This window comes from Panthera onca, chromosome B2 (genome assembly GCF_046562875.1).
Source record: "Panthera onca isolate mPanOnc1 chromosome B2, mPanOnc1 haplotype 2, whole genome shotgun sequence".
NCBI lineage: Eukaryota > Metazoa > Chordata > Mammalia > Carnivora > Felidae > Panthera > Panthera onca.
This window is the reverse complement of record NC_138343.1, coordinates 34,851,008-34,878,724: the sequence shown is the minus strand read 5'-3', so window position 1 is coordinate 34,878,724 and position 27,717 is coordinate 34,851,008. Positions and strand designations below refer to the sequence as shown.

Below are 27,717 nucleotides of genomic sequence, written 5' to 3'. Positions count from 1 at the left end.
TGCTTGACCTGGTTTTTACACTCTGTTCCACTGATTCATCTATTTCTGTGCCAATGTCATGTATAATTTCAGTTTAACAATCTTGCCATCATTTTTTTTTTTTTTTTTTTTAATTTATTTTTGGGACAGAGAGAGACATAGCATGAACGGGGGAGGGGCAGAGAGAGAGGGAGACACAGAATCAGAAACAGGCTCCAGGCTCTGAGCCATCAGCCCAGAGCCTGACGCGGGGCTCGAACTCATTTGCCATCATTTTTCTATGTCACTTATCTGGAAGTTCTAAAATGATATTTCTAAGTTGTCAACAGGGAAATGTTTTCTTCTGACTTTTAAAATTATGTCTGAACTATTTATGTTTTTTCTTCAATGAGTAATATATTTTATTAATTTAGAATTACTGTGATAAGAGTCCTAGAACATTACATTTAATGGATAGAGGTTGTACACAGATTCTCTGTACTAGTTTGTTACCCAGAATGTAGCTTTGTTCCTTTTTTTAAAAGATTTTATTTTAGTATTTTTTAAACGTTTATTTATTTATTTTTGAGAGAGAAAGAGCAAGCAGGGGAGGGGCAGACAGAGAGGGAGAGAGAATCCCAAGCAGGTTCTGCACTGTCAGGGCAGATTCCGAAATGGGGCTCGAGCCCACGAACTATGAAATCATGACCTGAGCCTAAATCAAGAGTCAGATGCTTAGCCAACTGAACCACCCAGGTGCCCTAAAGATTTCATTTTTTAAGCAATCTCTACACCCAACATGGGACTCAAACCCACAACCCTGAGATCAAGAGGTGCATGCTCCACCAACTGAGCCAGCCAGGTGCCCCTGTTTGTTCTTTTTTTATAGGAAGTAAAAACTTGCTTTACCTAAAAAGATAACTGCCATAACTCATTCCAATGAAATATTAAAAATGTATGGATAACTGAAACTATTAATACTAATTTTGCTGTTTATTGTTGAGACAATGTTTAATCAAATTTTTAATTCAAAAGTAAAACGTAAGTTTACTTCAGCTATTTTAACACATACAAATACATTATATGGATTAAAGATAGATTATGCAGTCTAGGTTAATATTGCAGCTACACCAGAAGACTGCTTCTGTGCAGAAAAAGAACTTATGATACTGTACTTCTTGAATACTGGTCAGTACATGCCCTTCTTATATACTCTCCCTATGAGCCTATGCAACTGTTTAACCCCTAGTAAACATCAACCCTTCTCCCCTAACTGCTTTATCTTGTTTAGATTTCTTTTTAAATTTTTTTTTTAATGTTTATTTTTGACAGAGAGAGAGAGAGCATGAGCAGGGGAGGGGCAAAGAGGGAGGGAGACACAGAATCTGAAGCAGGCTCCAGGCTCTGACCTGTCAGCACAGAGCCTGACATGGGGCTTGAACTCACAGATTGCGAGATCATGACCTGAGCCGAAGTCGGACGCTCAACTGACTGAGCCACCCAGGCGCCCCTTGTTTAGATTTCTTTTCAAAGAACTGATGCTATAAAATGTTTTCCCATTTACCATACCATTTCTTCACAAAGTCTCAAATTAAGGGAAGCTATATTTAACCATACCCTATCTTGCCTCTCCCATATTTGCCAGCAAGTGCTTTGAAGCTAGACTGAATAGTTTGGTTTGTGATTCCACCACTTATTAGCTACGTGAATCTGGGCACATGACTAACTTCTTGAGATTCCATTTTCTCATCTGTAAATTAATAATACCATCTATTTGGAAGAGCTATTTTAGGGATCACAAATACTTCAGATCAAGTACGATCTGTGGCATATGGTAAACACTGAAAAATTGTTAGCTGTTACTATTATTCATATATTCAAACCTAGCTTCAAGCTTATAAAAATCATACTCATAAAAGTTTTAATCTCTGCTTGTTTCTCCTTTTTTGCATTATTACCTAGCTACCACATTATCCCTCATTTCAATTCCAATACTAACAACCCCTTTATTTACCTGTGTATCTGTATTTTTTTGTTAAGTACTGGATTCTGAATATGTCTGTTTGCAGAGGTAATGAAATTCATTTATGATTCCACTGGTAACTCTTAATTTCAAATATTTACCGATAACAGACATGTTATTTTTGTAAACCAAACCTCTAATTTTATAACTAAAACCTAGACAGCTTTCAAATGAATCTTTTGAATTGACTAAGCACTTTTATCAGCTAGGTTATTTTAATCTCTCAGAATTTAGAGAAGTTTCTGGTAACCTCTTCAGACTGTCAACAAATTAGCAAACATATATAGTCAGCATGTATTTACCAAACATCTACTGTGTGGAACACACATAACACCGTGCCAGCAAAAAGGGGCAAAGGACTGTGGAACACCTTCAGGGCTGATCCTAAGCTCCCATGCTGGTTAGGTGGGAATATGTGAAAAAGATAAATAAATTTAACTAATACATACAGAATAAGCGGTTCTAACCCTTGGTTTGATTGTCAGGCCTATCTTCCCAGAGTATATTAACATAGGCTCATTGTGGGGTCCAGCAGTTCGTAATTTTTTCTAAAAAGTCAACTTAGGCGGCTCTCATATGCATTTAGGTTTGGGGATCATAAAAGAAACATAAAAGTCATAAAAATTCATATGAGAAAATCACCTCTAGCTGGTGTGCTTGGGAAAAGGAAGTCTTTATCAGACAAAATCTACACAGGGCTCTGAAGAGATTTTCTCCCCAGTTTTTGGACACTTCAAATCTTCAGGAAAATAGAAAAATCATTACAATCAGTACACAGGTGTATACCCCTCAGATTTACCAATGATCATCCTGCCTCATTTGGGTGCACTTTGCATTCCTTCCCCCTCCACAGATTTTCCAAATCACCTGAGAATTACAGATATCACACTTCATCCCTAATACTTCAGTATGCACAGTCTAAGAATTACAACATTCCCCTACAAAACACAACAGTACCATTTTCACATCTAAGAAAATGGACAATTCCATAATCTCAACACATAATCCATAATCAAATTTACTAATTTGGTTTCATATTTTCTTTTATAGACTTTTCTGGGGATCCATAATTAAGGCTTGTTTCTTGCATTTTTTTAAATGTTTTATTTATTTTTGAGAGAGAGAGAGAGAGACAGAGTACGAGTGGGGGGAAGAGAGACAGAGAGAGAGAGAGAGAGAGAGAGAGAGAGAGAGAGAGAGAGAATATGAGAATGAGTCCTAAGCAGGCCCCAGGCTCTGAGCTGTCAGCACAGAGCCCAACACGGGGCTCAAACCCATGGACTGTGAGATCATGACCTAAGCCGCTCAGAAGCTTAACCAACTGAGCCACCCATGTGCCCCTAGTTGTCCCAAATTTTTTAATCTCGTATAGTCCCTCCCTCCATCTTTTTTTTAAAATGAAATTTACATTTTAAAAGAGACTAGGTCAGTTCCAACATCCTGGATCTGTTTCCACACAAGTAAAAAATTTTCTCCTATGTGTCTCAACAAGAATACTACACAGATGGCAGCTGTATCCTTCCAAATGCCATCACATTAGAGACATAACGCCACCATACCCTACTATAGGGGAAAAGCTTGGCCACTTGGTTAAATGGTGACTATAGATCTCTCCCCGCTGTAAAGAGAGATGTAATACTCTCCCAATAACCTTTCACCCAGTGGTTTTGGCAATCTACTGATGATTCTTGCCTGAGTCAGTTATTACATTTGGGACTACAAAATGAGGGCTAACTGTGTTGTTCCTCCTACATCTACTGTATAGCAGCCTTCCATGAAGTGCAACTATTTCTACACTTTTCCTTTATTTCTCCCTTTTAAGTATCATTATGAACTCAAAGATTTGTTTTAATCTAGTGTATTATAATAATCCATTACCATGATTTTTTTTAAAACTGTCCCCAATTTTTGGTTTAAACTGTCCCAGATATGGCTAGTGGGGTTCTCTTCAAGCCACTGTCTGTCATTTTAACACAATTCTATGTGCTTTTGAGGCTACTTCCGGCGTAAGATTTCTCCAAGCGCACCTTTTACCATCTCTGCCCCAGACCTGGAATCAGCCACTTTGCCAGGAGCCTTTGTTCCTTTCAGTGGGCAATGGCATTTATAAATCAGGATCTGAGCACTAACTGTCCTCACAGCTACTGGGTTGTCACTGCTTCTAGGCCATTTCAGTAGATAAAGCTGGGGACTTTTTTGTTTTTTTTAAACAAGCAAGAATTTACACTGATACTTTCAACTCAAATTCAACACTATAGTTTTTCTTTATATTAGCATCTTTTCCCTTACAATGAAAATCTTGGTTCATAAACTAGTTTCAAAATTATAATATCAACATTATTACTCACAATAAACATACTAAGTTTTAAGTCTACGGGGGGGGGGGGGGGCAGTTCTTTTTGTCCTTTTGTCCTTTTGGCAATCTACTGATGATTCTTGCCTGATGTATTATCAGTATGATATGTTCAAGTTATTTTTTTCTCTGTATGTCCTATAGGTTAGGTTTATTTCTCTCTACACTTACTATGTAAAACATTTACATGGTTTAAGTTACAGTGTTACCAGAAAGGAATGTTGAGAGAAGTGTTTTTCCCTTCCCTTTTCCCTCCAATCTTTCCCCATCTATTCCCTACAGATAACCAGTTTTATTAATTTCTGTTTATCCTTCATGTTTCTCTTTGAAGAAATTAGGATAAAATGTGTATATACATATAAATTCTTAATTCCTCTTTTTCTTATACAAAAGATGGAACACCATATCCAATCCTGTCCTTTGCTATTTTTACTTAACAATATATCCTGGAATTCACTCCAAAGGAGTGATTAGAAACCAGCCTCATTCTTTTTATTACTATGTAATACTCCACTCTGCAGATGTTAATATGTAGAACTTTGGTAGAGAAAAGAGGAAAGGGCAGGCCAGATAGTGCAGATGGCATAGAACAGGCAGGAAAGTAAAAGTGAACAAGGCTTTATTACTACATAAAATGGGGTGGGTGGGAGACTAATCAGGCTAGAGTGAAGGGTTAATGTGAAAGGGTGGGGAAATCAGGTTCACCATCATATCATACAACTCCAGGGAACCCCATGTATACCATCATCTAAGAAGCTATACAATGCACAACTTAGACGACTATACATACTGGCCCTGGGGAAGTTGAAAAACACGATGGAGCCAACTTATGGGGGCCTTGAATTATAAAGTAAAATAGAATTTTGTCTTGTAGCCAAAGTTTTTACATATGGAAGGCTCATGTTCAATATGTTTGAAGATAAATGCTTCAAGATAAATACAGCCACAGATGGACTGGAATAGTTAAAAGAAGAGGCTATTGGAATTGTCTAAGTGTGAAATAACAGGATCTCAATAGGTTATTGTCAAGAAGGGTAGTACTTAAGACATAGTCCTCCCTTCATACAAAGAGCTTACAATCTAGTTGAGAAAAATCAAAACACGAGAGTTATACAAAACAGAAAAGTGGCATTTTTGGAATAAGAGACCTAAGTGATTATATTGTCCAGTGGTTCTCAGGTCTAACTGATAATCAGAGTTACATAGAAGAACCTATTAAAAACATATTCTTGGGCCCCATTCCCCAGAGATTCTGATTCAGTAAGTCTAGGGTAGGATCTGAGAATGAATTTTTAATAAGCTCCTCAGGTGATCCTGTAGACTAGCTATGTTTGGGAACAAATGATTTAGTATAATCTTTCATTTCATGGATGAGAGACTGAAGCACAACAATATTCTTTTTGAAGAATATTCTAGGAGACTTACAATCTTGGGGTAGAGAGGCCTTTATAATCAGGACCAAAAACCCAAAAGCTAAAAAAGAAGAGAAAGACACATGTGATTACAAACCCCCTCCCAAAAACAAGAAACTAAAAACTTTTGTATGGCAAGAGATCCTATAAAAAATAGATTTGAAAAATCGTATTTGCAACATACTACACAGAGTTATCACAATATTCAATGAGGGGTTATAAAAATGCATGAAACTAACCCAACAGAAAAATGGGCAAAGGATGGAAAGAGAGACATACCCAAAAGAGAGCTGGTGAAGCTGTATTAATAGCCTACAAAATAGAATTTAAGGCAAAAAACCGCACAAGTTGGAGAAGACATAAAATTCAAAGACGTCTATTGGCAGAACCATTTCTGTTCCTCATTTCTTCTATCTTGGAAGAAAGCCACAATGAGAGAAGAGATGCAGGAGAGAAGAGGACATGCCAATTCCATGGAAAGGCTGGAGCTGATTCCTTCCCTTTTCTTTCCTTCTCCCCTATGAACTGCTGAGGCCAGGCTAACAGGCAGGCAGATAAAAGCACGACGACAGTAGTGACAAGATCATAATTGCTCGGACAGATTTTCCTGTCTTTTCTACTTGACATCCCCAATTTACTGCCCTCAGTACCTTTTTGTCAATATACCTTACATCCAAGAACAGGTTTTATGCACCAAGAGGCTATATTATAGTTACTTGGATTTAAATTAAGACTTAAGACCTTGTGTTCAACTTGTAACTAAGACTGCCCTTACTTTCTGTTACAAATTTATCAAGTTAAAAAAAAAACTACTATACTGGAAACAAAAAGATTTAAACAATATAATAAAAAATCTATACTTACCACCCAGTTTAAAATACAAAATATGACAATACAGTTGAATCCCCTATAACCACTATCCTAAGTTTTGTGTTTCCATCAAAGATTTCAAACTATATCTACAATCTTAACGTATTTTCTTTTTTTGTTCTAGCACTTTGATTGCCTACCAAGCAAATCTTCAAGTAATGAAAAAACTGGTAAATCTAAAAAGTGAAACTGATGAATTCTAGTGTATCTCAAGAAGTTCTTAAATATTTAAACAGCAAAGTTTTCTTACATCCTTAAATTAATAATTGAATCTAAAACCTAATTACTCAAGAACACATTTTACATTAGGATCACAAATTAATCAGCTGAGGCTATTCAATATGTCAAATTACTACAAGCCCTACATCTTAAGTACAGATGGCCATAAACTTTATTCACACATATCTCGTATCACATATGGTTCTAAGTCCTTTATAAATGTTATTTAATAGTCACAGAATTTTATGAAGTAGGTGCCATTATTACCCTCATTTTATAGGTGAGGAAACTGAGGAAGAAAGAGGCTAAGGAAAGTTCTCACAGTCACACAGCTAATAAATAGTGGCGCCAGGCTTCAAACCCAGGCTTCTGGCTTCACAGTCTACTGTTACCATCATGTTATGTTACCTCTCCTTATAGGGCTGATTTACTTCACGATTTCTACGTAAACTGTATAGGTTTAGAAATATAATTCCAAGCCCAAGATCTACGGCTTGGGCATACAACCTTTCTGTGCCAATAAGGGGCATATCTAGCACCTTTTCTGTTTAAATAGTTGCTAGGAGAGGACTTCTGTATTACCTAAAAACTGGATAAATGAAATTCTGTCATTTCTACACACGGTGTTTCCATCTTTTGATTGGATTCAACGAGTTATGGTCATGCTAGTGACACCTTTATGCTAAGAACAATCCATGGCACATAACAGATCAGGCAAAGTCTATGACTCCTAAGAAAAAGCCAGTCAACATATTATGGCATCTCTGGGGTGAGTTCCCTAATGTCCAGGACACTCTTCTGCTTGCTAAAAACCTAAAATCCTATAAAGGAAGAGATACACAAGCTGTTAAAGATTACTTATACAAACTTCCAGGAAATATCAAAGCAATATGCTATTAGCAATAAGGTCTTGAAAAGAACAGTACAAGCCAGTGCAATTAAAAAATTTAAAGATGTATTAGTCAACAGAGTAGGCCATTTTACAGGAAAAAGCTAAGTGTGTGTATGGCAAGAAAGTGTGTATATGAAGGTCTTGGGGACAGACCCATGGATCAGTACTATAGCTATAGATCATGTTGAAAACTCTGGAGACAATCCAAAATCATTGTGTGAGATGGTTCAAGGCCCAGTACCAATTAGTGTCAAAGTTTTTCCTGAATACTTAGCAGAAATTATAACAGTGCAGCGCACGCACACACACACACACACACACACACACACACACACACACACAAATTACTCCAGTTCAAAGACACTTGACACTGACCGAGACATCATCAATCCGCTAATAGCTTTTTAGGAAAAAGAAACACTAGCATATTAGATACATATGTGATTTTAATATACATCAGGATTTCAAAAATATTGAAATGTGAAGGATTACAGTATATATTAGTGTTATGTTTTCTTGAGAAGGACTATCCTTTGTACCTAAGTTACACCTGTAATTCTTTTTTGATATTAAATGCTTTTTCTTTTATGAAAGAATGGTGACAGAAAATCATGGCCAGATTTCTTTTTAAATGGGCTTCCAATCTCTTCCCCCATAATTTTACCAATCATGAATCTCAAAAAATCTGGATCCCAATCACCTAGGACTAAAAAACACTTCTACCAGTTCAGTGTAACCTAACTAAAAATATCCAAAAATAAAAAGTCTCTTGGTTTGCTCACTCAAAAAGCTGGAAAGCAATCCTTGGGGAAACATTTTTCTTCTTCTTGGGTTGAGCCAAAGTCTGCTTTCCTCCCCACACCCACCATGTCTTCCATGCTTAGTTTTAGTCCTATCCCCTGGAATAATACACCCTTCAGAAAAATGGGTAAAGCAGAAAAAACAACTGCTTGAAGGCATCAAACAACTAGTAAGGGAGCCAAGACTAGACCGGAGAGAAGCTGTGATGGTCAGTTTCATATGTAAACTTGCTTAGCCTACAGTCCTAGGTCAATGAGACACTAATCTAGGTATCACTGTGAAAGTATGTGGCAGATGTGATTAAAGTCTATAATCACTTCAATTAAGGAAGATTATCCTAGATAATCTGAGTGGGCCTGATCCAGTCAATTGAAAGGCTATAAGAGCAGAACTAAGGTTCTCTGAGAAAGAAGAAATTCAACTGTGGATTGCAGCCTCAACAGTTCAGAATTCCAACCTGCCCTTCCTGACGGCCACAATCCTATAGGCCAACTCCATGATAACTATCTTAACATATATATGTATTTATATATAGATGACATATATTATTGTCACATATACACACAGAGAACCATAATCCATAACTAGAACCTTTCCATAAAGAAAACTCTAGGACCAAATGGCCTGACTAGCAAATTCTTCCACATCTTTAAGGAAGAAACTACATTAATCTTCTACAAACTCTTCCTGAGAATAGAAAAAGGAAGAATATTTTCCAATTCATTTTCTGAGGTTATTTTCTCTTATAAACATAAGCACAAAAATCCTAAACATTATTAAAAAAAAATCAAATCCAGATACATAAAAAGGGCTAATACACTATAAGGTTGGCTTAACATTCTAAAATTAATATAAAAATATAATTTACCACATTAAAGACTAATAAGAAATGTTTCAGATTAATAACTAAAACAGCAGTAAACAGTATGATTTATTAGGTTTAAAAAAGGCAGGTTAGAATAAATATATTCATGGAAAAAAGACTGAACATATTAATTATTCTCCCTTAATTATAGGCTCATTATATGTGTTTTTAAATTGTATTTTATTGAATACTCCTGAGTCTCTAAGATAAGTGTTACTACTTCTAAAATGGGAAAAAAGGAAAACATTCTCTGTAAAAACAGGGACCTCTTCAAGAAAATGTTTTTTTTAACGTTTATTTATTTTTGAGACAGAGCATGAACGAGGGAGGGGCAGAGAGAGAGGGAGACACAGAATCGGAAGCAGGCTCCAGGCTCTGAGCCAACAGCCCAGAGCCCAACGCAAGGCTCGAACTCATGGACCACGAGATCGTGACCTGAGTTGAAGTCGGATGCTTAACTGACTGAGCCACCCAGGCGCCCCAGAACTTTTTTTTTTAAAGCTTAAGACAGTTTAAGAGAAAGAAAATATTACTACATAAGAGATTTTGAAATTTTTCAATTTAGATGAAAGAACAAATATGCTTACGAAACAAATAAGGAATTTATTAGGCTAAAATATGTGGAATAGTTTCTTAAGCAGATTATTTGACAGGATGACAATAATTTGCTTTAAATCCAAATGCAATGATTTCATGCAGAGGCATGTGTTTCTTAGGGTACTCAACTGCAAGCATGGTTCTAAGTAACGGGTGGAAGGTAGGATAGGTAGGCAGGCACAGGATAAAGGACGTTGCTTCAGCCCCGGGGCACTCAACAATGAGGGCAATGGAGCACTGTGATTACCTGGCATATAATTCTCTAAACAGACTGTTAGGAGCTAAAAAATGTGTTCCCCTCAAAATTCTGATGTTGAAGTCCCAACTCCTAAATCCTCAGAATGTGAGTGTTTGGAAAGTAAGATTTTAAAGAGATAATGAAGTCATTAGGGTGAAGTCATTAGTTCAGTATGACTTTTAAGAAGAGGACATGAAGAGACACACACAGAGGGAAGCCCACAGGAGACACACTAAGAAGCAACCATTTATAAGCCAAGGAGGGAGGGAGGCCTCAGAAGAAACCAATCCTGCAGACATCTTGATCTCAGACTTCCAGCCTCCAGAATTGTAGGAAAAAAATTTCTGTTGGTTAAGTTAGTCTGTGGTACTTTTTAGGTAGTCCTAGCAAACTTATATACAGAAACAACTGCAAAAATTCTATTTCATGCTCTACCACCAAAAAAGAGATTTAGAACAAACACATGGAAGGAATCTTAGATGATTTTATGGTACAGACTGTGATCTTCATATAGAGCTATAGATCACTACCTGTTTTAAAGGAAAAATGTTCTTTTAATAATCTCAATAATATACTGCAACTTTGCTCTCTAATTTTAATAAGTATTTCTCATTTGCATAGCATATACAATTTAAATTTTATTTGTATTTGTTACTTCATCTGATCCTTACAACCTTCTCTAGGAAACAAATAGAAACCAAACCCTCTGGTCCCAGTCACAGATCTTTGCACTATTTGTATCCAGTATTTTCCAAAATTTTAGCAAGGTTCCCCCGTTTTAGTAAGAACAGAGATAAAGTTTACATCTATACTTATCATAAAGCCTGAGTAGAAAGCACAATCTGAATCTAAAGAATACCTTGAAATAAAATTTAAAAAACAAACAAACAAAACCAAAGCCAACATTTATTTCCTGAGAATGTACTATGTGTCAGGCACAGTTCTAAGCTCTTTACATAAATTAATTCATCCCTAATAACCCTCTGAGGTAGGTACCTATGACAATCTCTATTTCAGGGACATAAGCCTGAGTAGAAAGCACAATCTGAATCTAAAGAATACCTTGAAATAAAATTTAAAAAACAAACAAACAAAACCAAAGCCAACATTTATTTCCTGAGAATTTACTATGTGTCAGGCACAGTTCTAAGCTCTTTCCATAAATTAATTCATCCCTAATAACCCTCTGAGGTAGGTACCTATGACAATCTCTATTTCAGGGACATAGAAACTGAGGAGTATTTTATCCAAGTTAATAAATAAAGGCGCCAGGATTTGAACTCAGGAAAGCCTGGCTTCAATTACCACATTCTTAACTACTACCCAATGAAGTGAGCATAAATCTTAATGCCTTTGGAGGCAGGCAGATTTAAGTCTGAACAGACTCTGGGCAAACTTAAGCTGTTTGTATCTTAGATTCCTTGACTATAAAATGGAGATAATACAAGAATGGATGTAAAGCATTTAGTACAGTGTCTGGCACATAATAATGTCTAATTATTAAGCACTGACTCTTCTAATTCTTTCATGAATATACAAGGACAATCCAATAATATTTAACTTGGGGACTGCAAGCAAAAATACCAAAAGGTTCTTTTTGCATACATACCCCTTTCCTTCTACCTTCCAGAAATGCATATACTACCCCAATAACCTCATTTCCCTCATGAAAATATATTTAACCAGATTATATCAGTTTTATATTCTGTCTCCCACAGAATACTTAGTAACTTCGATAAGGACAACAGTACAGTTATGTGACAACTTCAAAACATTCTGGACATTGCTCAAACATCTACTATTTAATAAAAATTCACCAGTATCTTAAGCTTAACTGAATTTTTTTTTTTAATTTTTATTTTTAAACGTTTATTTATTTTTGAGACAGAGAGAGACAGAGCATGAACAGGGGAGGGTCAGAGAGAGGGAGACACAGAATCCGAAACAGGCTCCGGGCTCTGAGCTGTCAACACAGGGCTCGAGGTGGGGCTCCAACTCACGAACTGCGAGATCATGACCTGAGCCGAAGTCGGCCACTTAACCGACTGAGCCACCCAGGCGCCCCTTAACTGAATTTTTAAAAAAAATACTAAGTTTGTAATGTCTCTGGGGAGTACAAGGTAACTTTTTGCTTTTATTTGAACTTTTACTACTTATTTCCAGCTTCAGAGTCCTTATTTTAGTACTCCCACTCTTCATGATTTGTATGTTTAGATCACATTCTCGTTCAATCTCCATTTTTCCAGAAAACACTACTTTTGTAGTCATGTGGAAGTCTTTCCATTTTCTTCATCTACTTATAACTGAATTTCTCTCAACCTTTTCCATTTTTGAAGCATTTGTCTTGAGATGATTTAGTGGAAGAACACTCAGCTAGGAGCCAGGAGTCCTTTCCTCTGCCACCTCATCGCTCAGATTCTTTACCTGAAAGATGAGGACTCCACTATGTAAGTTTGTAATAGGTTTCCTTAGATCTCAAAGCCTCTGATTTCCATGATTCTGGGTCTTCCCGCAAGAGGTCATTCAGCATTCCAACAACTTCCCTAAACTTTTTACTCCAGTTAGCCAAGTAGGGACAGGCATGGTCAGATTCAGGGGCAGAGGGAAGGCACGGTAATCAGGAAGCCCAGGGCTACAGAAGGAAAGACACTGACATTCTGTAAGCCAACAGAAAGAGATTAATGAGAGGAGACCAAAAAAGAGACACCAAAACCAGAAAAATGTCAAACCACCTAACTCTAACCTCACCCCTTCGTATCTCAAGAGGATCTAAGAAACAGAAGAAGCTTTCAGCAGCACAGGTTACTCAGTCCTCATTTTCGTCTCAAGGAAGCAATGCAACCGTGTGCCATCTTTGCAATGTTGTTGCTCAAGTGGCCTCCTCCAGGGCTTTGCACAAAACAGGCATTACCCGGGTATCTGATGACTGAATGAGAGGTCATCTGACCTGAAAGCCCTCATAAATGCTACCCGTGCTGCTAGGTACCATGAACTCTGAGGACTCAAGGCCACAGGAATTACACGGCACTGGCTGCCCTGGTTCTAATGGTCAGACTGGGATGAGAAGATGTGGCCTAATGGTGTTGCTTAAATTCTGATGATACTCGAAGCAGCCCCCAGAAGGAAAAAGCACAGATTAATAGGCGCTGGCTATCTCTAACCCACCAAGGCAGTATCAGAACGTGTATGGAAGTCATTTCCTAGCCTGGTGTCAGAGTCCAAGAAAGCCCTACCTTTTCTTAAGTTTCCCACTGGAGAAGCCGGCTTCTTGGCTTAGGACTGAAGGGAGAGTAAATCAACAAAGGGGTAAGGGAGTTGGGCAGTTCTAAAAATTCTCAGGGCAGCCCCAAGATGGTGTTTCTTAAAGTGTGGTATAACAGACCAAGGAAGGGGGTGCCTGCTTAAAGTGCAGTTTCAGGGACCCATCACAGATCTCTAGAACCCAAATTCTGGAGTGGTACTGGCATTTTTATGAGCAAACTTACATTAGTGAACTACTGCCCCAGAATTGGGGGATGAGGGGGTGGGAGGGATTGGGGTGAGGTTCTTTGGACTCCGGATTCTTTACGTTCGACTACACCACTTTGTTTTGGGGGACCATTAAAAAAAAAACCCTCCGTTTCGCAGGTTAACTAACGCAGCTGCAGCTAGTTGCTCAACAGCTAACGGGGGCACAATGGAAGGACCTGGAAAATGCATTTTCACCAACTGGTTAACCAGTTCCTCCACGGCCTTGTTTATCCCATTGTGTTTGTTCATTGGCTTCGTGTTTAAAAACAAACCGGTTCAACGCAGGAACTTTTCAATTAAGAATCACACAGTCCAAAATCGAAGAGGTTTGTTGGTAGTGCAGAACGAGGCTTGTAAACCTGAAGTCACTGCTATAAAGAGCATGGTTTCACTTGAAAGAAAAGATCACCCAGATGCTCTGCCCGGCGCTTCTGCACTCAGAGCTACTAACGAAAAGCCAGCGGCAGAGAAGACTCGGAAGCAGGGGTGGAGTGCGAGCAAAAACGCACTCTCCGCTTCAGGCAGAGTTTGATGAGAAGTGCGACCAACTACCTAATTTGTAAAGAGTTCGACTCACTGCCAGAAACCAACCCACCAACCAACAAAAACGCGTCTGCAAACGCGTTATCAGGAAACACTCGGGGCTTTATCGTCATTTCTCTGCCGGCGGGACGAAAGCACCACAGGCCTGCAGAAAACAGTCAAGTTACACTTCAGCTGTCCCCACGGCTGCGCTCGCGATTTCCTGAGAAGGTGCCACCCCCTTCTCCGGACTGTAAGACTTTATCCTCGGCACGAAAACCGGCGCCCGAAACCCGCTTGCGGACATTTTTCGTCGCGGGGATTTCAGTCCCCCGCGGCCTTTCAACTGGGGTCCGACTCGGCGGCCCGAGGAGATGCCCCCCTCCCCCCGCCACAGAGGCAGAGTCCGGGCCCTGCCCGCCGCCACACTCGCCCTACCGGGTGCCCGCGCCGCCACTTACCTGACGCTCCCGCCGCGCTCTCGCGCTCGGGGCCCGAACCCGCCCGGGAGGCGCGCGCACACCGCGCCGCGAGGAGCCGCCGCGGGGACCGGCCGTGCCGCAGCGGCGCGCGCCCCCCACCCTGGCCGGCGCGGCCACGCGGCTGAGTCACCCGGCGCTTCACATTAAGAGTCCCCACGGCGCGCGGGGCACGCCGGGAAGGCCGGGCTCCCGGCCCGCCGCCGGGGCGGCCGCGGAGAGGTGTCCTCTTTCTTTCCCGACACGCCCCCCCACCCCCGTCCGTGGGAGGACGCTCTCACTCCAGCGCAGCTGGGGTGGATTCGATTTCTGAGCTGCGGATGCCCCCTCTCAATTATTAAAGGTATACAACGGAAAGTTACTAGTTACCTGGGTTGTTAAATAATCTTCGCAAAGCCCCAGGACAGCAATACTTAAAGAGAATTGCGGAGCCCCGATCTCTCCAACCGTTTGGGGGAAGGGGGTACGTAGCAAGAGTAACCGAGGTCCTTAAACACGTTTTGCTTAAAAACTATTCTGGATATACGTTCTGGCCAAAGGAGGGGGGGGGGGGGGTGAAGCCTGGAGCCTGCTTCAGATTCTGTGTCTCCCTCTCTCTCTGCCCTCCCCCGCTTACACTCTGTCTCTCTCAAAAATAAATAAACATTAAATCAACCGAAGCGGATTATTGGAAAACTGGTTGTGCTAGTAAAATATTTCAACACCCGAAAAACAATGTATGGTCCGTGTCCTATAAAACGAGTGCTGAAAACATAAAGGAAAGAAATAGCATCAATCCTTATTGTCTTGACTTTAATTTTTTTTTTTTTTTTTTTTAGAGAGAGAGAGAGAGAGAGAGAGGGAGAGAGAGCAGGGGAGAGAGCCAGAGGAGGAGAGAGAATCCCAAGCAGGCTCCATGTTCAGTGTAGAGCCCCACCACCTTGGGATCACGACCCCTCCAGAAACCAAGAGTCCGATGCTCAACCAACTGAGTCACCAAGGTGCCCCTATTGTCCTCATTTCTAGTGGCTTTTGTGTTTTTAAAAGTTATAAAGTTATATTGATTATGCAAACTGCTTTATTTTAAAATTGTTGAAAACCATATACGTTAATAGCATGATTTCTTAAATTCTGAGTCAACTTTTTTTGTTACAAAAGTCTCTGGAAACTAATTTGGGGCTAAAGATTAGGATTAGAATTGAAGTGGAAGGAATATGAGGAAACTGTTTTGATTCTCATTCCAATAGGTTGCAAATGGTTGCTGGATACTTGTATAGCAAAATTGCATTGTCAGGGTCAATAACTTTAATTTTGAAAACTGAAGCTATACATTTTTCATTATAATTGGATCTTAGAGGTCTTAGACAATCTTAGGATCCAAACTTTACAACCAAAGTAACATAGAGGATTGTTCAAACTAATGCCTTTATTTCCATTTCTATAAAGTACAATGTTATGCCTCCTTTCTGGAAAACTTTCTCTGCAGACTTGTAATATACAAAAATCTGGCACAAAAGTCAGACAAGTCATTACAGGCTAATGACTGTATCTTTTAATTAATAGTTAAGACTAAATTGTTCTCTTTTTGCCTATAATTTCATATAATGAATAGAATATCAGATCTAGCACTTTTTTGGGGTAGACACCAAGGAGATGAAAAATGAGAAATGTATATTCACAGAAAGCACTGGTTCATGCTGATTTTTATCATTTATTTATAAGTTAATGTATCTCCAAACATGAATCTCTCAGAAGTATTCATATCTGAAGCTGAAAACCCTTTCTAATGTCACATTGGCAGACCTGGAATTTTCCATTTCCATAATGGCTAGTTCAGAAGGCGATACAGTTTATCTGATCAACTGTGATGAGTCTCCTTAAATATGATATCTACTACCAGTAAATTTTACAAAGCACCTTTTCCACTATTTTACATTGCTTAAAATTCTCAACAACTCTGGGAGATGGATTTTACTACTCAGATTACAAATGAGGAAAACAAGACATAAACAAGAATCTAAGGTCATTAAACTATGAAGTGGTGCTGGTGGGCTGAGAATCTAGATCATTTGCCCCCCAAATTCTTGCTCAGCATCCACTGAGCATATGGCAGTTCTGATAATTGCCTCCAGTTGAACTCCTCAGTGCCTCTAGGAAGCACCTTAAATGCCTTCAGCTGTCAACACCGAACCATTTAAGGTTGATTGTATCTCAGAATGAAAATATTTTCAAAGCAATAACTATTATCAGTTATTGTATAAGAAACTGATTATCCTTTTTACATAGTACATCATATGTAGTAAATGTAAAAACAATGCAAAAATCCCAAGATTTTTGAACTCTCAAAGTAATTATATTTGCATTTTTAAAAACTAAATGATTTAGGTTGTATGATTTCTAGATCACTGCAGACGTACAAAAAAAAGGAGACTTTTTAAGACTAATCACTTTCATTTGTAAGTCCAAAATTGTGCTCAAATGTAGATGTAAATAGCTATTTAATTTCTGACTTTCTGGAGAGGGGCCGGAACCCTGCAGTTAAACCAAAATATATTCACAAGAATCCTTTTTCAAAACTTCACTTCTATCAGTTCATCTTTGTTAACAATCTCTTCATGAAAGTCACAAAGTAAACGAAGAGTGGACCTTGAAAACATAATCAACCAAAGAATCGTGAATTTTAAGTTTTTAGTGGCTGGAATTTGCTACTGGATCTTTATTAGTATATATCTGCTTTACGTACAACTTCGGTAAGCCTTTTAGTCTCACTTACAATGTCTCATCTACAAATTCAACAAAACATGTAGCCACAACTCAAAGGTAGGATCTCAGGAGAATTATGTAGCCGATGATAGCAGGCTTTCAACTGTAAAAAGTTAAATTTGGTTATTTGGGTAACCAAGTAAGAGATAAGGGAAAGTGAATCTAGGTAAGAGTATTCCACTATTAAGTAAAAGAGAAATGATAGAATATCCCAGTTTCGTAACTCCCTGTGAATTAATATAGGCATTAGGCCTTAACAGCTAGGATCGTAAAAAGAGAATTAGACATTATGTACCTCCTGAGGAAAGACCACACCACCACTTAAAATGCTGCTAAAGAGATCAAACCTGAATCTGATATAGACTTGAGATCCAGCTGCCAGTTTGTAGGAAACTCAGGAATATGTTGAACTGTATCATGATCATGCAATCTGCAAAGTCCTCACTATGGGAAACTACAAGTCAAAGAGCCTCCGTTCTTCAAGATTATGAAGTTAAAAAAAAAATGACTTAAAAGATATATCAAAAAAAATTTTTAACTGTGTTTTGTGTGTTAAGGGAGAGACTATACTGTCTAGGAGTGAACATTTGGGTGGAAAAATCATTAAAGAAAAAAGGAAATGAAAGTGATGCTATAAAAGTTAGGATAATGGTTACTTACAAGGTGCTGGTGGTAGCAAATGATTGAGAAGGGACACTTGGAAGGAGCTTCTAAGGGTAGGTAGCAAAGTTTCTTCACCTGGGGATGGTGTTTGCCTTAGAATAATTTCTTAAGGTAAATATTTCCTTTATAGTATCTTCTGATTCTGTGTTTTGTTTTATTTTATTTTATTTTATTTTATTTTATTTTATTTTATTTTATTTTATTTTATTTTATTTTATCTTATTTTGTTTTATTCTATTTTATTCTATTTTAATGTATTTATTTTGAGGGGGGAGGGGCATAGAGATTGTGAGAAAATCCCAAGTAGGCTCCACACTCATCGCAGAGACCAGTATGGGGCTTGATCTCACGAAACATGAGATCATGACCTGAGCTGAGATCCAGAATTGGACATTTAATGGACTGAGCCACCCAGGCGCCCCTCTGTGTTTTATTTTATGATAAAAAGATTAAAAGGAAAAAAAGGTTGGAGAGACAGGCCAGTCCTACCCAAGAGCTGAAATGTATTTTCTCCATACCTAGCTATTTTCCAATGCATCCATTTGGTTTCCTGGAACACTATTAAGGCTAAATTATTTAAAGAAGAAAAATGCGTAAAAAAAAAAAAAACCAAATCCTTGGGAAGACAGTCTATATTGTAATACAGTTTTGAGTTATTGTCTTTTTTTAGAAGGTAAGGGATAAGTAGGTAGTAGAGTATATTTTGAGTGTTAGAGAAAAGGTAAATGGAATGATGAAAGATAAGGAACAGTTACCTGAAACTTAATGGTTAGATTCCTATAATGGTCAGGAGAGTAATCTATAACATTTCCCATGGAGATTTTGATAGGGGCAAGAGCTCCCTCCCTCGCTCTCTCACATGTGAGGACAATTCATCTCAGAATTCTCGAACTTTTTAAAAGGGCATAGAATGCTTAGCTTGAGACTCAAGAATCAAATAAACCTCTGTAAATAGAAGTCCTATGGGGAGCCAGAATAGGAGAGTCAGAAAATGTAGAAATACGTTAGCCTGGGGCTACAGCAGACGCTGGGTGTAAACTGATAATATGTTTATCTCTCATTACTTGTGTTACAGTTTATAGACTCTGACCTTCCAAATCCCATGCACCAGCTCTGATAGCACACATTGTCTCTGTTTATGAACACAGAAGTCTCACTTGAACCCAATACTGAGAATGCTGGGAATTTTTTTTTTTAACTTTGTAAGAGTTTTTTTTTTTTAATTTTTTTTTTAACATTTATTTATTTTTGAGACAGAGAGAGACAGAGCATGAATGGGGGAGGGGCAGAGAGAGAGGGAGACACAGAATCCGAAGCAGGCTCCAGGCTCTGAGCCATCAGCCCAGAGCCTGACACGGGGCTCGAACTCACGGACCGCGAGATCGTGACCTGAGCTGAAGTCAGACACTCAACCGACTGAGCCACCCAGACGCCCCAACTTTGTAAGAGTTTTAAATGAACTGCATCTGAAAAAGAAAACAAATAGGCCCTTAAATATATATTCTTCAAACTAGGGTTTGAACCAGTAAACTTTAGGCTTGCAAAATAGACTCCAGTTACCCATTGACCCACCACAGAAAACCAAGACATTCTTTTACCTTGCTCAAACCATACCTGCTCTTTCCCTCAAAATTTCAGTAACTGAGATAAGGCAGAGTCTGTTTACTGAAGTATGTGTCCTGGCCCCTTACCTTCACTCTTTAGGAAACGTTATCATGAAAAACAGATAAACAGTAAGATAAATGATGGGAAGTAGGGCAATTCAGGAAGGTTTCTTCTGCTTGTTAACCAGGAGCCCAAACAGAGTGTTCTTGTTTATTCGGAGTAGTAATGCCCACTTGGAAGTACATCACCGTGCTTGTGACAGTACAAACTCCCTGAAAAAGGAAGTACAAACACATGAAGTGGTATCCGATTCCTAAGGCAGTGTGATGTGGTGAAAAAGACATTGGAAAAAGAGCCAGATGACCTCAGGTTAAGGCTCTTCCAACACTTACTGGCTGAGGAAGTCACACACAAGCTTGTGTTTCCTAATTTGTAACATGATAATGTGTTTTCCTTGAGGTTGTTATGAGGAAGAAAATATCAAATATTTATGCAAGAGTATATAATCAAAATATATGCAAGAGTATATAATCGAAAGCACTAGAGAAATTTGAGGTACTCTTAGTATTTGTTATTTTTTTTATTTAAAACAATTTTTTTATTGAAGTATGGTTGACTATTAATGTCATATGCACATGTTCCATCCAAACTAATATTATCTTTTTTAAAAATACTTTTTTTTAATGTTTATTTATTTTTGAGAGAGAGAGAGAGAGAGTCAGACAGAGTGTGAACAGGGGAGGGACAGAGAGAGAGGGAGACACAGAATCCACAGCAGGCAGGCTCCAGGCTCTGAGCTGTCAGCACAGAGTCCGATGTGGGGCTCAAGCTCACAGACCCGGGATATCATGACCTAAGCCGAAGTCAGACGCTTAACTGGCTGAGCCACCCAGGAGCCCCAAATAAATATTATCTTTAAAAGGAACACCCAGTGAGATAAAGTTGTCCTCCTTAATGTCAACCATAAGTTGTTTATATATCAAAATATACTGCTTTCCTCAACATTGTGCAGTTTGAATGAAAATAAAGCCATGTTTGTGATGACCACTGGGTATTGTATGTAAGTGATGAATCACTGAATCCTACTCCTGAAACCAATATTGCACTATATGTTACCTAGCGATAAATAAACATTTTTTTAATTAAAAATAAAAATAACAAAAATAAAATAAAACCATGTTATAGTGACAAAATAGTTTCAGTATTTTCTCCTTTTATCCATAATCATTGGTAACAATCGAGTTGCTATTTTATTTTACTTTTATTTTTGCAGTTTTTAAAAAGTTTAATTTGAGAGAGAGGGCATGCACATGTGTGCATGCGTGAGGACGAAAGACAGAGAGAGAGGAAGAAATGGGGCCAGCATGCAGCCCCATGCAGGGTTCGATCCCATAAACTGTGAGATCATGACCTGAGCCAAAATCAGGAGATGGTTGCTTAACTGACTGAACCACCCAAGTGCCTCTTTTCTTCTTTTCTTAAGAGGGCATTTGGTTCTCTACCTGATGTGTCTTTAGTGCAGTTTTTTAATGGTACAGTAAGTAAGTGTCCTCATAAATTCTTATTTTTAAAGGGTTGCCAAATACACACATACACATACACACCTGGCTGAAGAAATTATGGGAAACTACTAACTCAGTCCTTCCTTAGCCACTCTTTGTTCTTTTGTTTTGTGTTGTGTTGTTTTGTTTTAATGTTAGCTCTATGCCCAAAGTGGGGCTTGAACTCACAACCCTGAGATCAAGGGTTGCTTGCTGTATGTACAGACTGAGCCAGGCAGGTGCCCCAAGCAGTCTGAATTTTTTTTAATTTAATTTTTTATTTTTTTAAATTTACATCCAAATTAGTTAGCATATAGTGAAACAATGATTTCAGGAGTCGATTCCTTAATGCCCCTTACCCATTTAGCCCATCCCCCCTCCCACCACCCCTCCAGCAACCCTCAGTTTGTTCTCCATATTTATGAGTCTCTTCTATTTGTCCCCCTCCCTGTTTTTATATTATTTTTGTTTCCCTTCCCTTATGTTCATCTGTTTTTCTATTGAAGTCTTCATATGAGTGAAGTCATATGATTTGTGTCTTTCTCTGACTGACTAATTTCACTTAGCATAATACCCTCCAGTTCCATCCACGTAGTTGCAAATGGCAAGATTTCATTCTTTTTGATTGCCGAGTAATACTCCATTGTGTGTGTGTGTGTGTGTGTGTGTGTGTATGTGTATATATATATATATATATATATATATATATATATATACACCACATCTTCTTTATCCATTCATCCATCGATGGACATTTGGGCTCTTTCCATACTTGGGCTATTGTTGATAGTGCTGCTATAAACATTGGGGTGCATGTGTCCCTTCGAAACAGCACACCCGTATCCCTTGGATAAATGCCTAGTAGTGCAATTGCTGGGTCGTAGGGTAGTTCTGTTTTTAGTTTTTTGAGGAATTGTGATCATTTCGGCAGCACATATACTAAAATAGTTTTTTGAGGAACCTCCATACTTCCAGAGTGGCTGCACCAGCTTGCATTCCCATCAACCACTCTGAATTTTAATAACATGATAGCAACATAAAAAGAAGGTTGAAAAGAGCAATTTCAGAATGTTTCTCTTCTTGCTCTGATTCTCTGAAGCACTTTAAATAGCAATTTGGGTTATTCCCTCTTGTTCTTTATTGTAAATGCAGGTAGGCCCTAAGATGCTGAAAATTAGATGTTCAGGCTTGGGGGTCGAGATCAGATACAAGTATCCCTTGGTTTTTGAAAGTCTGAGTGATACTACTCTGCTTTTACAAAAAAACCTGTATTAGTTTTCACCAATCGAAAGAACTCCAAAGAGGAATTTTGTTTTTATTTTTAAAAAGGCAAAAAACAGAAATCACGTTCAGCATTTGTTTTGCAGCAAACTGTTATAGAGGCAGTGTGTACACTCAGCACAAGTTTCTTCCCCCGGAACCACACTCAGCGTCTCAGCATCAAGCTGCCATAGCTTCGAACTGTGTCTAAGAGCATCTGGCTTTATCTCCATTTATGTCATGTATTTATTAGCAAGATGTATCCTTAAGGTGTCAGAGAGGCTTAAGAGAGGTTATTTTCTTGGGCCTGGGAATGCTCAACATTTTTTCCATATAGTTACTGGAGATTTCTTCTTCTTCTTATCTTTATTTCATAAGAACGCTCTACTTTCGGGTAGTGGGGGATACCTGTGCTTAGAAATTGACTTTGAGAGAGGTGCCTGGGTAGCTTAGTTGGTTAAGCGTCAGACTTCAGCTCAGGTCATGATCTTACAGTTTGTGAGTTTGAGCCCCGCCTTGGGCTCTGTACTGACAGCTCAGAGCCTGGATCCTGCTTTGGATTCTGTGTCTCCCTCTCTGTCTGCCCCTCCTCTGCTTATGCTCTGTCTCTCACTCTCTCTCAATAATAAATAAACATAAGAAAAAAATAAAGAGGGGCGCCTGGGTGGCTCAGTCGGTTAAGCCTCCGACTTCAGCTCAGGTCATGATCTCACGGTCTGTGAGTTCGAGCCCCGCGTCGGGCTCTGTGCTGACAGCTCAGAGCCTGGAGCCTGTTTCAGATTCTGTGTCTCCCTCTCTCTGACCCTCCCCCATTCATGCTCTGTCTCTCTCTGTCTCAAAAATAAATAAACGTTAAAAAAAAATTAAAAAAAAAAAAGAAAAAAATAAAGAAATTGACTTTGAGGAGGAGTAAAATGAGAAAAGGCTGAACAGGGATTAACGAGATCAGGCATCTGGTATCAGCCTGGTCACTTGTAGGTCAATCATCACCTCTATGTCTGATTTTTTTTTCTTTTTATCCAAAAGTTAGAAGTTTTAGATCAAATGATAGCTGCCATTTATTGACTACCTTCCATATGGTAGTGTTAAGAGATAAACTGATATTAAAAGATATTAAATTGATAAAAGATATTAAAAATTTTAAGAATTTATAGTCATAAAAAAGAGTGAAATCTTGCCATTTGCAACAACGTGGATGGACCTGGAGAGTATTATGCTAAGTGAAGCAAGTCAGACAGAGAAAGAGAAATACTGTATGATTTCACTCATATGTGGAAACTAAGAAACAGACAAACAAAACAAAACAGAGACATACTCGTAGATACAGAGAACAGACTGAAGGTTTTTGCCACAGGGGAGGAGGGGATGCATGAAATAGGTGAAAGGGATTAAGAGGTACAATCTTCCAGTTACAAAAGAAAGAAGACACCGGGATGTAATGTACAAGGTAGGGAATATAGTCAATAATATTATAACAACTTTGTATGGTGACAGATGGTAACTAGAGTTACTGTGGTAACCATTTCATAAATCTATAAATATTGAATCACTGTGTTGTACACTGGAAAAGCAATATTGTATGTCAATTATTCTTCAATAAATATAAATAAAACTAAAAACATTAAGAGCTTATTTGAGCAAAAACTGATTTGAACCAGGCATCATCCAATCCAGTAGATAGAGAGGAGCTCTGAGGAGTTGTAAAAAGGAAAGACTTATAGGCAGAAGTGAGTGGGAACAAAGAAGTTATTGCTAGGCAAAAAAGCAGGTTGGTTATTGCAAAGTTACCTTACTTTAGGGGATTACAGGGGTCTATTAGACAAATTCCCTAATGGGTGCTGATCAGTGATTCCTGATTGACTGGTTTAAGATTCCATTTCTGAGAGAGCCAAACCTGTAATTAAGTTTCCATTTGGTGATGTGGAGCATAGCATAAGCAATTCCATTTTGGGTCTGTTGTCTTGTATTTTAACAGTAAGCAGATGTTAACTCTAATTCTCCTAGCAGCCTGGCAGGACATAGTCCCATAATAAAGATATAGAAATCAAGGCTCAAAGAGATGAAGTTATTTCAGGTTGCATTAGGTGAACTCCATGGAGCCATTTTAGCTTTGAAATTCTAGGATTACTGGGGCACTTGGGTGGCTTAGTTGGTTGGGCGTCCGGCTCTTGATTTCTGCTCTGGTCTTAATCTCAGGATCATGAGTTCAAGCCCCTTGTTGAGCTCCACACTGGGCGTGGAGCTACTTAAAAAAAAAAAAAAAAAAAAAAAAGAAAGGAAGAAAAGAAATTCTAGGCTTACTGAGAAAATCTATCCCTTTGGTTTCATGTTTCCGTTTTAGAAATTTCATTGTTCGGGATTCAGTCACAAAATGCCTTTCTTTCTAAGGAAAGGGCCTTAGAAATCATTAATGTCAGGGTTTTCGATTGTTAAGAAGGAATCTAAGGTCCAAAGAGGATGAGTGACCAGCCTATGGTTGTGATTTATTTCCTCTTTCAAGTTTACCTGTAATGCTCATTGTAACCTGATTCTACCTGGGTGGAAATATGTATAGGAAGGTGTGTCAGGAAATGGGAGTTTTTATTTTTTAATATGAAATTCAGTAATTTTTAAATGTTTATTTTGAGAGGAAGAGAGAGAGAAAGGGAGAAGCAGAGAGAGAAAAAGAGAATCCCAAGCAGGGTCTGTGCTATCAGGGGAGAGCCCAACACGGGGCTCTGTCTCATGAATCATGAGATCATGACCTGAGCCAAAATTAAGAGTCAGATGCTCGACTGACTGAACCATCCAGGCATCTCAGAAAGTGGAATTTGGCCTGGGCTCCAAAAGCTTCTTAAAAATGACCTTGGTATGTGTGTAAATATTGTCTATCCAAATAAGCAGAATTTCCAAGACTCGAAGGTCACTGGAGGATGGTCCTTTTCTTTGGAGAGGTATAAATTGATGTAGTGAAACTTTTGCCTAGAATCACCGACCACTGAAAAGTCAAGAAAGAGTCACACATAATTAAAAAGCAATTTAATTTAATGTGTCATTAAAATAATTCTTAAAAAGTAAGCACAAATATAGAGATATTTTTACATTTTAAAATTTTCCAAACACTAGGGGCGCCTGGGTGGCTCAGTTGGTTAAGCCTCCGACTTCAGCTCAGGTCATGATCTCACTGGGACTCTGTGCTGACAGCTCAGAGCCTGGAGCCTGCTTTGGATTCTGTGTCTCCCTCTCTCCCTGCCCCTCCCCCACTCACACTGTGTGTGTGTGTGTGTGTGTGTGTGTGTGTGTGTGTGTGAAAAATAAACATGTAAAAAAAATTATCCAAACACTGAAAACAGGATACATTTCTGTAAATAATAAACTTTCAATAAACATTATAAGTAATTATTATTATGGCTGAGAGGTAGAATTCTGATGGAAGGAGAAGAAAGAAGGGGGGAGGCAATACTACATTAAAAGAAAAAAGGAAGAAGAGAAAAAAGGGAGAAACATGGGAAGAAAAAGAGGTGGAGAGAAGGAAAAGAAAGAAGAATGACAAAGAGTTAGCAAGGGAGGAGGAGTCAGAGAGGGAGAGAGAAACTGGAAGTGGAGGAAAGGAGGAATCTGGTCTTAGAAAGGAGAGAAAGACTAAGAACAAAGAAGATTCTCAGTGGAGGCCAGGAGAGAAGAGTTAGGAGTGTTCCTTTTTTCATCAACAAACGTTTGTTGCCTACTGTGTGCACTCTGATAAATTCATGTCCTGGGAGAAACCAATTATGTATCACTCTACTGGAAGAGAGCTAATGATTTCATTTCTTTAAGCACCTTTTCTTTTTCTGAGAATGAAAAGTAATCTATGCTCATTTAGAAAATTTGGAAAATAGAGAGTGGAATAAAGAGTCTCTAATTCTCTTCCTCTGGGAAAAAGAGGGAAAAAGAACCCCTGACTCTAGCCTATTGATATGTTACTGTCTTTGTTTTATGTTCTTTCTGGTGTTCGGTTTGAAGGGCAGCAGCTCCCCAGGGCACACTCTTCTCCTGGAGATGGCAAGTGTGTAAGCAGAGACACTCTAGGCCCCTTCAGGCCCGGGTTGGAACTAGCACACTGTCATTACTGCCCCATCTCATGGAGCCACTGAAGCAACATGGGGCCAATAATCGTATGGGTCTATCTAACTTTATATCATATAAAAAGTATAGCTTCCTAGATATAACATAAATTTATGTTTGTACTTTTACCTCTTCTGGGACAATGCAAGGACCATAGAACACTTTGAAAGTCACTTTTTAAAACAACTATGTTGTCACACCTCCTCTTCTCTCCTGGAATGACATGCATGGTTCATAGGAACTATGTACAAATCCAATTTAAAAAATCTATATAATGCCCTTCTCATAGAGGAGAATGAGCGGAAAGTAATTTACAATAGCAGTTATCATAAAACGGTACATATTTCAGTATGCTAATACTCAGGCTTAATACAAGAGAAGACTCAATTAAGTAGTCATTTGGTTGCACTTACATATAGAATCACTGGGAATGTGACAGCCACAAATACAGTCTGGAAAGGTATGTTAAACTAGGAGCTCAATTACCATGTGCGGCGCTGTAGTGTATGATCTGATTTTCGGATATGGCAAACACATTTTGGTAAAGTTCAGAAAAACAATAACAGTGAAAGTATGTTTCTCTTGATTTCTCTGGATCTAGGCTATAGATGAATTCTTAGAAAATCCGGTGTATGTAAAACCCACACAAATAATTTTGGGGTTTATGTGTGAAACGGATTTAAGTTCTAAACTCAGATAATTATACATGGACTTTTTGCCTACTTTTTGTGAATAGCCAGAGGAACAGCGTAAATATAGTATACAGGTTGCAGTACAATTTTGGGGGGGGGGCGGGCAGAATCTTGACAGGCATTGGAGTAGGTCTAGGGTACCTGATTGGCCCTGTTAAATCTGAATATAAACCTCTACTAATATCACTATACAAATACACAACAACATTTTCAACAACACCCCGTGGGGACTGGTACTGCCCACAGTGGAGTCCACTTATATATTCTGTACCATAAAGTTTTTGGTCACTGTTGTAACCTAGCATCTAGCACAGAACCTGGCACATAGTAGGAATTCAAGGAATATTCTCTTAAGTGATTGAACACAAGGGTGTTCTTTTTACTTACGTAGC

General features: G+C 38.6%; 1 protein-coding gene across 1 annotated transcript in view; it reads right to left on the bottom strand.

Annotated features, from left to right (window-relative positions):
* Positions 1-14,883, bottom strand: part of KCTD20 (potassium channel tetramerization domain containing 20) — a 37,871-nt gene extending 22,988 nt beyond the window's left edge. Inside the window, exon 1 of the mRNA XM_060615338.2 lies at positions 14,722-14,883. The gene's annotated coding sequence lies outside the window, so the exon portion shown is untranslated. The remainder of the gene's footprint in view (positions 1-14,721) is intronic.
* Positions 14,884-27,717: the final 12,834 nt, after the last annotated feature.